This window comes from Acipenser ruthenus, chromosome 2, assembly GCF_902713425.1.
Source record: "Acipenser ruthenus chromosome 2, fAciRut3.2 maternal haplotype, whole genome shotgun sequence".
In the NCBI taxonomy this organism is placed as follows: Eukaryota; Metazoa; Chordata; class Actinopteri; order Acipenseriformes; family Acipenseridae; genus Acipenser; species Acipenser ruthenus.
In genome coordinates this window covers 83,588,258-83,602,476 of record NC_081190.1, presented here as the reverse complement: position 1 = coordinate 83,602,476, position 14,219 = coordinate 83,588,258, and the positions used below count along the sequence as shown (strand labels likewise).

The 14,219-nt window shown below is 35.4% G+C and overlaps 1 protein-coding gene across 1 annotated transcript in view; it reads right to left on the bottom strand.

Annotated features, from left to right (window-relative positions):
* The window catches only part of LOC117409393 (2-hydroxyacylsphingosine 1-beta-galactosyltransferase-like), a 36,344-nt gene extending 23,680 nt beyond the window's left edge, over window positions 1-12,664 (bottom strand). The window contains exon 1 of the mRNA XM_034015375.3: window positions 12,528-12,664. The gene's annotated coding sequence lies outside the window, so the exon portion shown is untranslated. The remainder of the gene's footprint in view (window positions 1-12,527) is intronic.
* Between the last annotated feature and the right edge of the window lie 1,555 nt (window positions 12,665-14,219).

The window sequence follows — 14,219 nt, the reverse complement described above, 5'->3', positions numbered from 1 at the left end:
ATTAGAATAGAATGTTCATTCCAAGAGGTTCCAAAGTTCCCAGTTTGAAAAAAAGCGAGGAAATGTGTGTGTTTTTTGGAAATTGTGACTTTCCAGACAAGATCATTTCAAATATAAATAGAAAAAATGCTTTATATAATAACAATATACAACATACAGATGATAGAATCCCTCTGGTCCTCACTTACCACCCTACCAACAGATACAGACAATTGTCCAAAGAAACTTTACAATTTTACAAGACCCATCTACAGCGCCTATTTTCAAGACTCCCACCTTGATGTCATATAGAAGAGACAAGAATATAAGAGAATATGAGGTACACAGTGCTATTCGTCCTTCTGGGGAACCTTTGAAAGACTACGATGTAATAGCTGTAAAGACATTCATTCTGAAACAGAGATTAGAGGCATTAAATCTTCATTCAACATTTTACATGTACCTCTAAAGGAATAGTCTATGCTAGAAATAGCATTATCTGCAAGAAATGCAACATACTGTATACTGGCGAAACTAAAAGACTTTTAGCAGACCGGTTTGTAGAACACTTAAGAAGCATTTGCATTAACACCACTGCATTTCCAGTAGCCCGTCACTTCAACAGTGATGATCGCACTGCTGAAGACACCACAGTCTGTGTGATCAATCAGTGCTATGGAACAAATGTTGCTCAGAAACAAAAGGAACAAGAGTTTATCTTCAAACTGGGAACTTTGGAAACTCTTGGAATGAACATTCTATTCTAATAATCATGACATCATCCACATCATTTTTGTATAATTACAATTCTTGAATAACAACAAGTTTACTGCACTGTGTTTACTTTTCTTTTTAAACAGCTGAAGAAGGGCTTTTGCCCAAAATGTCCTGAAAATAAAATATTTTTTAATCTTTTAAAAAACTCTAGGTAAATTAAAAAAGTGTGAGTCAGAAAGGTAATCAGACAAACCTCACTCAAATCTCTTATTTTCTAAGTATCTTGGTATTCCTGAATAGATGATAGTCCCCTCTGTAAAAATAGGTAACATATTTTAAAGACAACAAAATGACTGAGTGGGGTATTTGGGAAGAAAGGCTGAACAACATTGTCAGAAATCCATTTGAGTTAAATCAAAGAACATATATCCCAACATTGGGGCCCCACTCCATTTTTTTAGGATGCCTTGCTATTTTTGAATAGGGGACGATTATCTAAGGAATGTAAAGCAATTTAGTAAACAAATCTGCATTGGGTAAAATAGACAACAACTTTCTCCAGGGCACTATAAGTAGTTGTTACACTATAAGTAGTTGTTACCCTACCCTATTGTGTAAACAATTTTAAATGCTGTACATGCCTAGGTGAAAAACTAGTTTTAAAATATTAGTGACATATTACATAATAGGATTAGATATTAACATGTAGACAAATTTAGTATGTTTTCTTAAAGGGTGGGGTGTATTGTTCACGCACTGAGGGATTTGTTTGGCAAACATGCAAGATCATGTTTGTTTTTAAGTTTAAATGTCAATAGCAGCTGGAAACATAATGCTTAATTCCTATCCTTTACAAGCCTCAAGTTGTGTGTTGTAACATTGGCTTGAATGTCATCACATTTTTTTAAAATAATTCCAGTCATTGCCACTAAAGCAGGTGTACCTAGAAACATGGACTGTCAGTTTTTTTGTCTGTGAAATCAAGGACATGTGGTGTCCTAAACAAAGAGTTCGCTTCTGTAAGTCAAGAAAGCATGGGAACTGTTATTTATGAACCCGGATATTTATTAGCAATTAAGCTACCTCCTGTATTTACCTCACAAGCAGCAAGCCACAGCAGCCCCATTTTGCTACATTGCTGATGAGATTTCTATTTAAGCATCTAATGTACCAACAGATTTCATGTGGTCTGGATAAGACCCAAGACAGGTGTGGAATGTCACACTAACCAAATGATTGAGGCAATATGGGCATGCCAGCGAGCAAGTCCAGATGCTGGCTTGTGTCTCCAACTGGAACAGTATCCAATGAGATTAAGTCTTGGATATCATCATTAAATACATTTTTTGATACAAAGTGGCATTTTATGACATTGTTGTATTATACTTCAACTAGTGTCCAGTGATTGATAATGTATAGATAATTCAGAAAAGCATAACCTAATATATGGTGCATAAATACAAGAACAGGACCAGATCCCCAGGGCATAATTATTTGCTATCTCAAATGTGTGATCACACAATTCACGTAATTGGAAAAATGGTGACTATATATGAAGTTGTTCAAATGTGCTGTGCATTTGGGGAACTTAAAAGGGTGACAATCTAGATGCAAACTGGCTAGTTATGATAAAGCACTTACTCTATAATTCTGTGTGAGACTAATGATTTTTTATGAACATAGATTTTCAGGTAAATGAAGTGTTAAGGAAGATATTAACACATATTGTTCTTGCAGTAAATGCCCTTTTTAGAGTTAAATATACTGTTTCTTGACAAGTTACAGTTATAGCATTAAACATAATCAGTAGAGCTAAAACAAAAATGGGGATTAGTAATAGCAGAAAGTAACCAATGTATCAACGAGAGGCCTCGTCTACAGTCCATCTTATGAGCACAAGTGCTTACTTAAGTATGTTTTCTCAATACAAGCAAGCATTAACATAGCACACATTCAAGGGTTGTTTCTTAATATTTTACTTGATGTAGTTCTGCAGTTTTATACAACCTTCTCTGTGGTTTTGCCTTTTGTGCAGACCTCTTTTTCCTACTCCTTTCTTTTGTCTTTATACAACACATACCTCAGATGTGTGCAGCAGCCATCACAGAATTCCCAACAAATATCATACTACCTGCAGCTCTAAAATACAGTAGGTTACACAAAGTCTGACTTTCTGTTTTCTATTGTTGGAAGGCTGCTTAAAATGCTGTTCAGGATGTTTGCAGAGTGACACTACACAGCTCTTTTCCATTTGTAAACAGTCATGCTTTAAGTAACACTATAAAAGTCAAAACTAGAGAGGCTCAATTACAGTGTTGTGTTCATTGCAACTTATTTGGAAAAACAAGTCAGTCCTGTTCTGCAGCAATATAATTATTGACAATGACAGTGTTGCATTTGGTGTTTTCAGATCACATAAAACAATTACTTGTTTATTAACACATGGTTAACACTTAACATGGCACTTATTTTAAGCATATTTTTGTTTAAAAAGTATTTATTTTCCCTTTTACTTTATTCACAATAGTCTGCTTCACTTCGCTCCTCCCAGTGCTATTGTTACTCACTCACTTGTTACGCCTGTAGCATTCCATTATGACTGGTTGTACAACACATAAAGGTCTGAGAAGACTCCTTGGTGGTTTAATGTACAGGAGCAGGAACACATATTATTCCAGACAGGTGCTTAATAGGACAGTCCCATGTAGAATTGGAATCATATCCAAGAACATTATGTGTAAGAGAGTGTTTCTTACACAGAAACCTACTTAGATGAAGATAAACAATAGAACACTGTACAAAACAGACCGTTTAAGATAAAAGTCATCTGCCAAGTTAAAAGTTAAAATTTGCTACAAGCCTATATTACAGGTTACATTAGAGGTTTGGGTAGCTATTTACCAAATCTATACTGTCTCAATAAAACAAGACCAATCAAAACAGAAAAGATCCTTATTGTGGCATGTGCTGTACAATTAATACACAGGCCCAGACAGCATTATTAATTGTATTCGTAGAGGTCTAATTTTATGATAAGGATTTTATGTTGCAGTCTACCCCATTTTGCAAAACTCAGCTTTAGTTAGTGGCAGTGTAATGTCATGAGTGTTTATGATTGCTGGATGAGGGGTAGTCATTTTACTCTTAATCTTTTCATTAAATCTTTTCATTTTGTAAAATAGCAATAGGATCTAGTTTATTAGGGTTAGTCAGCTAATAATAAAGAGAATACAAAGTTGCAAATGTGGCATTTAGGGTTCATATTTCACAGTGGATTTAGCAGAGCACCCACAATCACCAGTTAGTGTATACGAGTGTCATTCTGGGAAACCCGAGTGGTTATAGGGCTGTGCACAATTACCCATATTGGATTACAGTACTACTCCCCAGATTAATTGGTTGCTAGCGCTGGACAGCTAAAGCTACGTCCCTTTGACAGGGTATATAAAACACCTGGACTTTGTTCCAGCTTATCTATTATGTGTAATCTAAAAATAAACAGGATATAGATGCTGAATGTTACAGAAACCCATACAAATACATTTACATACTGGAACACCCCATCTGGGGGCAGCAGTGTGGAGTAGTGGGTAGGGCTCTGGACTCTTGACCGGAGGGTCGTGGGTTCAATCCCAGGTAGGGGACACTGCTGCTGTGCCCTTGAGCAAGGTACTTTACCTAGATTGCTCCAGTAAAAACCCAACTGTATAAATGGGTAATTGTATGTATAAATAATGTGATATCTTGTAGCAATTGTAAGTCGCCCTGGATAAGGGCGTCTGCTAAGAAATAAATAATAATAATAATAATCTTGATTTTCTGTAGATGGCGGAATAGCTAGTATCCACTTCAATCTGTAAAGGTTTGTCTGTATGTACAGTCTATGTGAGATGGTATAATCAGGGTTAGAAACTAAAAAAATTGTGGTATTAGTCCCAAAGCATCGTACCTTCGGAAACTTGCTAGTCCTTATGTAAACTTACTAGTCCTAATGTGAAGTTCCTGAGTCAGAATGAACAACAGCTGTTGGAGTCCCTAAAATATTAGGCTTAAATTTTATTTGCCTAATAAATGAACACTTATACATTTAGATTTTTTATTGTATTAAAAAAAGACACAATAAACATTAATGCTCATCCCAGATACATCGACTGAGTTTCTAAACCCCAATAAAGTCTGTGTGGACAACACCATTGACAGCATACTTCATGTAGCATATCACTGCCTCAGTAATGGAACTATCTGCAGAACTGTCCAAGATAACCGACAAATATTTAGCAGTTGCAAGTCTGGTTAAGTGGGCTGGATGCTAGGTCATCGCAATAGCGTGTAAACACTCCTGTGCCTGTTTAGAATTTCTATAGGTCTTCCCCACATTTAATCCTTTTGCCTCATCCACGTCACACCTCCATTCAAAATCAGAACACAGTCGTGCATGCTTTGCAAGGGCGTGAGCTGTTCTGAAAAGATCTTTGAGCTTTAAAAATCACATGGTGTGTAGTAATTGTTTCCTTTTGATGTGCCTTGTTTGGCAGTCTTTGCCTTCATTAGTTACACACAGTTATAATGATTAAATGATTTTTCATGTGCTTTAAAATCTTAAAGGTACACAACCCCGTCACAAATGTGCCACTCTGGCTTTTGTCATACTGGACACAAACCTTGCAGTACATCTTATTTTCTGAAGGCACAGACTTACTGCAGCCAGTCAAATTGTGAAAGCCAGGTTACTTGAAAAGTCTGCTGCCACTTTTCTCTGCCATACTCCTTGTGTTTGCGAATCATCGTATTTTTTCCCCTTTTTTTTCGGGGGGGGGGGGGGGGGGGCGGGTCGCAACCCTGTATAAAACTCCACATTTTTGTTAAATTACTTAAAAGATGCTATACGTTATTAATTGTATTCATCACTGTGGGTTAAATTTAAACTTTCGTTATTATAGACTAAATCTACTTTTTAGACATCAAAACAGTATAAAAACATCAAAACACAAATAGCTCAAGTGAATAGCCATTTCCTAACATTATAGTTTTAAATACTTTAATATTTTACACTGATTAAAGATTGACCTACCAAATAAGTGCGTTGTGTTCAAGCAACTGGGCTTCTTCAAAAAAGAAATACATAATTGAAAAATGAAATGTAAATATGAGAAAATGTTGTTTTTCTATACTGTTTACTGTTTCTAAAAAGTACATTTTCTTTATATTGAAAGTTCACAGTTAAACCACAGTGATGAATAAATTAACAGCCTAAGTAATCACACAGGCAAAATTCAATGAAATGCTGACACATACGTTTATCTCAAAATAATGCAATATTCGGCATGATAACGGGAGATGAAGGGAGGTTTCAGGTCTGAGTAACTGTTTTGTAAGCATTATGAATGTTTGTTCACCACTGCTACACCCTGTTACACCCTGTGACTTTTCCTGCATTTTTTAATTTAATTTTTATTTGCCTCCGGCGAACGTTAGTTTCTAACCCTGGTCTGTGTGATGTGGTACAAGGGTAGCTTGGATCTTTCTTTTTTGTCAGCGGTAGTCAGCGGTAGGAAGGCCTCTAGGCCAAATAAAATCCATATAAAATTTATTTTTGCTCTGCTTGGTAAATAACAAACTGGCTTTGAAAAAAAAAAAGCTTTAGAAATATGGCTTCCAAAGAATGGAAGCCACTGCTTTCATTTTAAAGACAGATAGTAGGCAGCTGGTACTACAAAATATATAGGCCTATTTACTAGGGATTTAAGACGGTTCATTTATCATCAACTCTCAGCTATTGCTGACGTTTAAATCAGTTTTCAGTAAATACAAAATTAAAGTTTAAAAAACTGAAAAACCAAACTGCATTTGTGCAGCCAAGAAACAGGACACTCCATTATTACACACGTCTTTCTTTGTGTGACAGACACTTTATTAACCCTTTCCGGTCCTGTGTCGCTCTGTCCAACATCATCAAAAAGACGCAAAAACAGGTCTCTAGTCGTTTGTTCTCCGGAAAAAGCCAAGAAAACCATTCAATGGCTGAGTGAGATCGATAGGAGCCGAGAGAAGCCGAAAAAAAAGGGGCGTATCTCATGAATACAGATAGCCCCGGCATCACATAGATAACACAGATATAAACAAACAAGATAGCTGCTTCCGCATCCAGCGCTCAAAGAATATCACAGACATTTGTAGAGCTTTTTTTAGATGTTATAGTAATAAAATAATGACTTGGATCGCATTAGGAGGAGTTTGGTGATAAAACGAGTGATCAAGAGATGATTTATCGGTACGTACTATTATTAAGAGGTATATGAAAAATATAGCGAACAAGGGGTGGGGCGGGGCTGGAGATGCAGGACTGAGTGTCCTCTTGATATGCAGTGCCTTTTAAACCCGTTTTACTGTGAAAAAAAAAAAACTTTTAACAGCGCGTCTAAAATAAACTGCGCGTGTGAAAATAAATTGGACCTGACGCGCCTGAGACGTGCTGAATAAATGGACCGCTAAGGGTTAAACAGAACTTAGACTGGGACCAAATCAAAACTTTGACAACCCGCTAATCACACTTAACAAAACTGTATTTAATAGCATTTTCTTTTTTTGTAAGTATCTTATTTCTTCTACTCATAAAAATAAAATGCTATTAAATACAGTTTTGTTAAGTGTGATTAGCGGGTTGTCAAAGTTTTGATTTGGTCCCAGCCTTAGACAGAATATTCAACAGGGTTTAGACACAGTTTATTGGTTCCAAATAATACAGGATTAACATACACTTTGCAGACTTTAATTCTAGGCAAATTAAAGTAGGCAACTAGCTTTTAAACAATGGTTATATAAGTATATTCACCTCTCCATTGGGAGCCATGTTGAAATGTAGTCCGCCCAGCTAACGTCCAGTTTCTGCCCAGCAGCACTGGAAGTTAAGAATGACTAACTCCAGCCTGGGATGTCACACAATTACACAGAAACTATCACAAGAGTTCACCTAGACCTTTTTCACTCCCTTCCCCCTGGATCTTGGTTGCTTCAGGTTATACAAACAGTTTTTTTTACAGCACTTGCCCCTGTGTATTGTTAGGGTGTTTTCTGTTCCTGCAATAGTGCTTATTTTACCAAGACAGTCACACCTTTGATCGAAGTTAGTGTCATTATTAATTCCCTACAAAGGAATTTCCCTCCATTAAAATGAGATATTCACCAGGAGTAATCTAATTTGTTTAAGAAGTTACTTATATTTCACAATTCAGCCTCATGGTGTGCAATCGTGCATTGAACTGCAGTTGGTTGAGATGCCTTAAAACAGGGCTATCCAAGAAATGAGCCAGGCACTGTAGCCTATATATTCAATCTGTGTTTGTGATTTTCTGCCACTGGTTATTGGTTGGACAGTGCTGACTTAGTTTCTATCAGCATCATCCTAACCCATTTCAAATACATTAACAATTTTTAAAACCATTCACATGTTATTACAATTAAAGTTTCCAGTGAAAACTCCATATCCCTGAAAGCTAGGAAATACAATTTTGGGGAAGTTAAACAAGTCGTGCCAATTTCATCATGGTCCGAGACAGTGACCCTGGAGCCATCTGCTGATTTGACATGGAATGACCCCAAAACTAAACTCAGAGTTATCATCTACTAAGCTAATTATCATGTCATTCTTTAGTTTTGTAAATAAACAGTTTGTTGCATTGTGTATTGAAGAGCTCACTGACCCCTTTTTGTGCTGCTTTGGTACAGTTTACAGCAGTTTGTGTACATGTTTATGAATATTCATAAATATGGAAGCCCTAGTTTAGTGTTTCTCCCTATAATAGATGTAAGGCTGTGCAACATAATTATTCCATTTAATTCAAATGATTTATGTGAAAGGATTAACCTCACCATGTTATCATAACTCACTGTATTTAATTCACATGTCACTTGCAAATGATCAATTCAGTCCACTCAGTGTAGTTCATCCCCAACATAATCCTTTGAAGTTTTCTAATTATTTTCAGACATGATCATGGTCATTTTCATCTGCAAAATTGGTTTAGACAGCATATCTTTAAGGTCTCATTGGCTTTCTTTACAATTATTTTTGGCACTCAGAATCAAATGCTCTTTTTCTAGAATGTTGATGTCATCACACCATCATCAGACTATACTTTTCTAGATTTTGGAAATGACCCCTGGTGGTATGGAAATTATGCATGTTGGGCTTTATGCATACAGCATACTGAACTTGTATTACACTTCCTGTTAATAAAAAAAGCTACTCATTGAAGCATTTTCAAATAGTAACATGACTGTTATTTCCGTATGTATTACATCAATTTTGGTGTTATGTAAACATTATTTTTAGCCAGTGGCATGTTGATGTGAAGCATAATAGTGTAATCGTTTAGTAAATTAAGTGTATTCGATTTAAAATATACTAAAATGCCCATCCCTAGTGCTAAGTAATGCTTACTGCACAACTACAGAACAAATAATGTAGAGCGAATGAAACTATCAAAAACAACAAAAAAACAAGCTAACCAGGTAAAAGACAGAGCTACCTACATCAGTGCTTCTCCATGACTATCAGCAGTATATTATCAGGGATTTCACAACACACTTCTCTGTATAATCTGTTTTTACTGCACACTCTTTATATATATATATATATATATATATATATATATATATATATATATATATATGTATTGTAATATAGCGGGTTGTGAGAGATGGCAGGCTTTATTGTTTCACTTAATTTGCTAATTGATTTGCTTATTGTTTAGTTTAATTGTTTTATTGTTAATTATCATCCGCACCTGGGCGTTATTAAAAATTAGGTCCAGGTGCGGGAGTTTAAAAGGAGAGCAAGCAGTCTGCTCGAGGCTGCTGAGTAGAAGGAGGCAGAAGAGGTGCTCTGTCTCTGAGTAGCCAGAGAAGAAAAGTAAGTGCGGTGTCAAATCTGGGTGTTTAAGTTTGTGGTATTTGAAAAGTCGGGAAAACAGCTTAGCTGTCCCGTGTTAGGAAGGGTGTTCCCGTGTGTAAGTTAGTGCTCGTACAGAGCTAGGTGTTTATTTTGTGTATTTGTTTTATTTTTGTGGTTATTAAAAAATTAGCGCAACCGCGCAAGAAAATCCATTTCTGTGTGCTGGGTCGTATTTTTAAAGGGGCACGAACCCGTGTGAGTGGCAATCGTGTTACAATATATATATATATATATATATTACAAATACATTATAATGGCGAGATATACCCACTGCATGACTGTCACTGATAAAACCACTGAAATGTCAGCACCAAGTGGAACTCTCTTTGCTTACAGATCACAGCACTGAATACCGCAGTTGTAAAGTACCTTAATACAAAGGTACTTCTCTTAGTATAATTATAGTAGACATAACCTCTCTTTGGAAATGGAATTGGTTTGGAGTTAAAAATCGGATATTTTTTAACAGACATTTTGTTTTAATTTGAAAAAGCTGTAAAAAAAAAAAAAAAAAAAAAAAAAAAGTTACCAAGGTTTTATTCGTATTACAGGGAAGAACTTTTTTTTATGAACAACCAAGATAACAGTAACTTCAAAATCGAATGTATCTCCTACTAGACAATAACAAATCTGGCTCAGATATTTTAAATTGGGAAAGTAACTATAATATAATGCAACTTGAGGAGTGGATCATATCTTCAAATCACCCAACAAGTATGTTTGCACCCTTTAACATATAGGCCAACAAAGAAAGTCTATTAGACTATAAAATTCTTCTCCATTTAAAAAAAAAAAAAAAAATGCAGTCAACAATACAACTTAAATTTGCAAAGTAATGAATAATACTGAACCTGCTGTCCTGCATTTTATCACAATTGTTTTGTAACCTACATTTTATTAATCTGACGTTTATTTTAGATTTACGATACTTTGGGCAGTATACAAACAGTAATGCCATGGGTACATTATCAAAATAATATCAACCCTGTCGTGTTAATATTGAATTTATTGTTATTTATATACAACATTTCAGTAATATTATCAGAAATGTAGACAGATACCTATTTGTGATCAGGTATCAGCTAATCTGTGCCTGTAGGTGGTAAGATTCAATTGATTAATGGACAGTGTTTTTTACCGCGGTAAAGTTAGCTTGACATTCGATATTTTACATTAGTTTGATATTCGCACTGCATAGCGCATACAGACCCGGCATGCTGAAAAAATGCATTTTTACCTTATTTACAGCCCCTACAGAGCTTTCAAAACAATGGTACATTAAAGACTAATTGTTAATTAATTTCACAACCATTGTTTGACCTGTGAACCCCAGTAATAATGTGTGAAAACCGATGGTATATCGCATAACTTTGCATAGTGACCCGGCATGCAGAAAAAGGCTTGTTTACCTTATTTTCAACCCCATATAGAGCTTTCAAAGCAACTGTACATTAAAGAAGACTAATTGTGAATTATTTCACAAACATTATTTGACCTGTTAACCCCAGGAATCATTTGTGAAAACCGATGGCATATCGCTTTGCAGACAGACCCGGCATGCAGAAAAAGGCTTGTTTACTTGACTTCCAACAGCTTCACAGCTTTGAAAACAACTCTATCTTAAAGACGACTAATTGTGAATTATTTCACAACCATTGTTTTACCTGTGAATCCTTTTCTGAAAAACAGTGGGAAATCCAAGACACATGTACTAAGCATGCATGAGTATTATTATTAATAATAAAGCCCTTAAAATTCTCAACCATAGCAGAAATATGGCAACTTGTGTATCTAAGCCAGCATGATTAAAAATATAAATGAAGTAATTATATATATATATATATATATATATATATATATATATATATATATATATATATATATATATATATATAATAAAATAATCAAGAAACAAATATAGATCTGCATATTGTGAATGCCAATACTAGTTTAAAATGGGAGGAATACGTTGGAGGAAACATTTTCTATATTTATAAACCACATACTATGTGTATGTATTTATTATCTTTTATTATATTAGATTTGTTATTTACATAGGATTCATTTTTATTTTTATCTTGAAAACACAGAGATTGATTTTTCTCAGTTTTTAATTTTGTATTAGCTGCATTGTAAACAGACATTTCTTTTTCTTTCATAGTTTGGTTTTGTTTCTGTGGTTATGCGATATGCCATCGGTTTTCACAAATTATTACTGGGATTCACAGGTCAAACAATGTTTGTTAAATAATTTACAAATTGGTCTTTAATGTACAGTTGTTTTGAAAGCTCTATAGCGGCTGTAAATAAGGTAAAAAGGCATTTTATGCGCTATGCAGTGCGAATATCAAACTACCTTTACCTCGTTTTTTTTTTTTCATTACGCGTTATTCGAAACTTCTAGACAGGAGTTGTAAATTAAATGTGTATGTTCTGTACAAGACTGTTGCTTCTGACACTTATTTTTCCGTGCGAACTTATTAATTCAAATAATTATGCAAGCACTTATTATTTCAGAATAAAGTTGTATTTAAACAATAATCCGTGACCAAACTTGTTTTTATTATTGCTTATATTATTAGTAGCCACCCAGTGTTGTTTCTCGATGTCATTACAATGATTACCACTTTTGATTAATGCAGTATTACTGGGTAATAATATCCTACTACAATTTTTAAACTTATATTCTAAGTTGGCGTCTGTCAAACCAGACTTTCCGTTTATATGTTACTTGATGCCACTTACACACCAGTTTACAAGCGTACCGATTCATAAAACTGGTGTATCGATTCCATTCCCGTACACAGATAAATAGGTAGAGTATTTATTTATTTATTTATTTATTAAGTCCACTTCAATTGCATGATTATGTTCTTACCTTGTGAGCTGACCTTATCTGGCGAATCCTAGCCTATTGCAATCTGTAGTGTGGTGGTGAAAATACCCTGTCTCAACTCGCTGTTTTCAGCAGGCACAGCTCTCTAGAACTGCAGTTTGTGAATAAAGTCAGCCTGCCTACCATGGGGAGGCGGGGCTGTAAGAATACAGTACGTGAGAATAGGGAATTGGCTGAGGATCGCTGTACTTGTTGCATAAACATCAGCCTATTCACAGTAAATATTATGTGCCATCACTCTACTTGTGGTAATTAAGATACGAGGTGTATGCATGGCTGCTTCCTATTAAAATAATTCAGGGTTTTATTAGGGGTGCAGTATGTAGCAAAAGTAATACAATGTATGACATAATTTCAACTAATGTGTTAAATAAAATAATATCCTATAACGTGACGTACTGTCTTCATGGCCTGCAGAGGATTAAAGCATGTAAGTTCAGAGGATGGCTCTAGGACAGTAGTTCCCAACCTTTTTCAATGTAGGGACCATCTTGGTGTTTGGATGTGCCACAACAGCATTTTGAAACACATCTGTATGTGTATATGTATAAGTACATGTAAAAAGTAAATTATGTACAGTACATAATGTACCTAACTTAATGAGATTCCTCGTCTTGAATCTTCGCTACAAGTTCATCGAGCAGTGGTGTCATTTTGCGCATTAAAAGGTTGCATTCACACTGGGTTTGTTTCAACAATACCCCCACTCGAATTTCTGTCGAACTGTTCTTGTGCAGCTCTAGTGTCACTTCTTGCCAATTCATCATAAATGATTGTGTGACCAAAGCGATTTAGCACAGTAATCACTTGTTTACATATGAACTTATCAAATCTGCCTGAACTGGCCATCTGTCTAAGCGTCTGCATGCTTGTATGTCTTGACGTAGAATTTGAGCAGCGTGGAATAAAATGTAGCTTCTGAAACTGACATTTTGAATGAAATATTGCTGCTGTATAAAAGTTCAGGTTTGTTTGCCTGAAACTGGCTTTGAAAACTGTTTCTTCTTAAGTTTCTCTGTTCTGTATATTTCTGGTGCAGGGACATTGCTTACAGTAAGAAGTTGTCTGTACATGTTTAAAAGTGAAGACATGTCAAAAGCCTTACATTGTACAAAAAGCTGTGGATCAATGTTCTGTATAAGTGTGTTAAACGCTGTTTCATACACTGAGTCATTGTCTTCTGCTCTGTTTTCTTCCTTTTGTATGCACTGCAGCATGACTTGTGATATTTTGCATGTGATGCAATTAGATCAGTACCTGTGATACGTATGCAAAAAACCTTGTCATGGCGACATATTGCTCCATTCCTCAGTTTTCTCTGCATTTAGTGTCCTAATCTGAAGACGTTTATTATCACCCTTGTGTTTGGTCTTCTGGCAAAATAGACACTTGTCTCAGTCAACTGCAGCTACGTGACAGCATGTCTTTAACTCTGAAAGATGCTCTGGGGGCATTCTGTAGGACCTTTAACAAATCTTTTTAGATTAGTTTTACTGGTATAGACTTTGTAACAATTAGGATGTCACTGAACATTTTTGTTTCCTATCTCATCTATTTCTGGCACTAAGCGAAAGAAAACTTCATCCTGTCTTATTTTTGCTGCTTCACAAAAAGTGTGGCCTTGCAGAGAGATTAATTTGTTACTTTTTGGCACTTCACACATTTCTCCCAGTT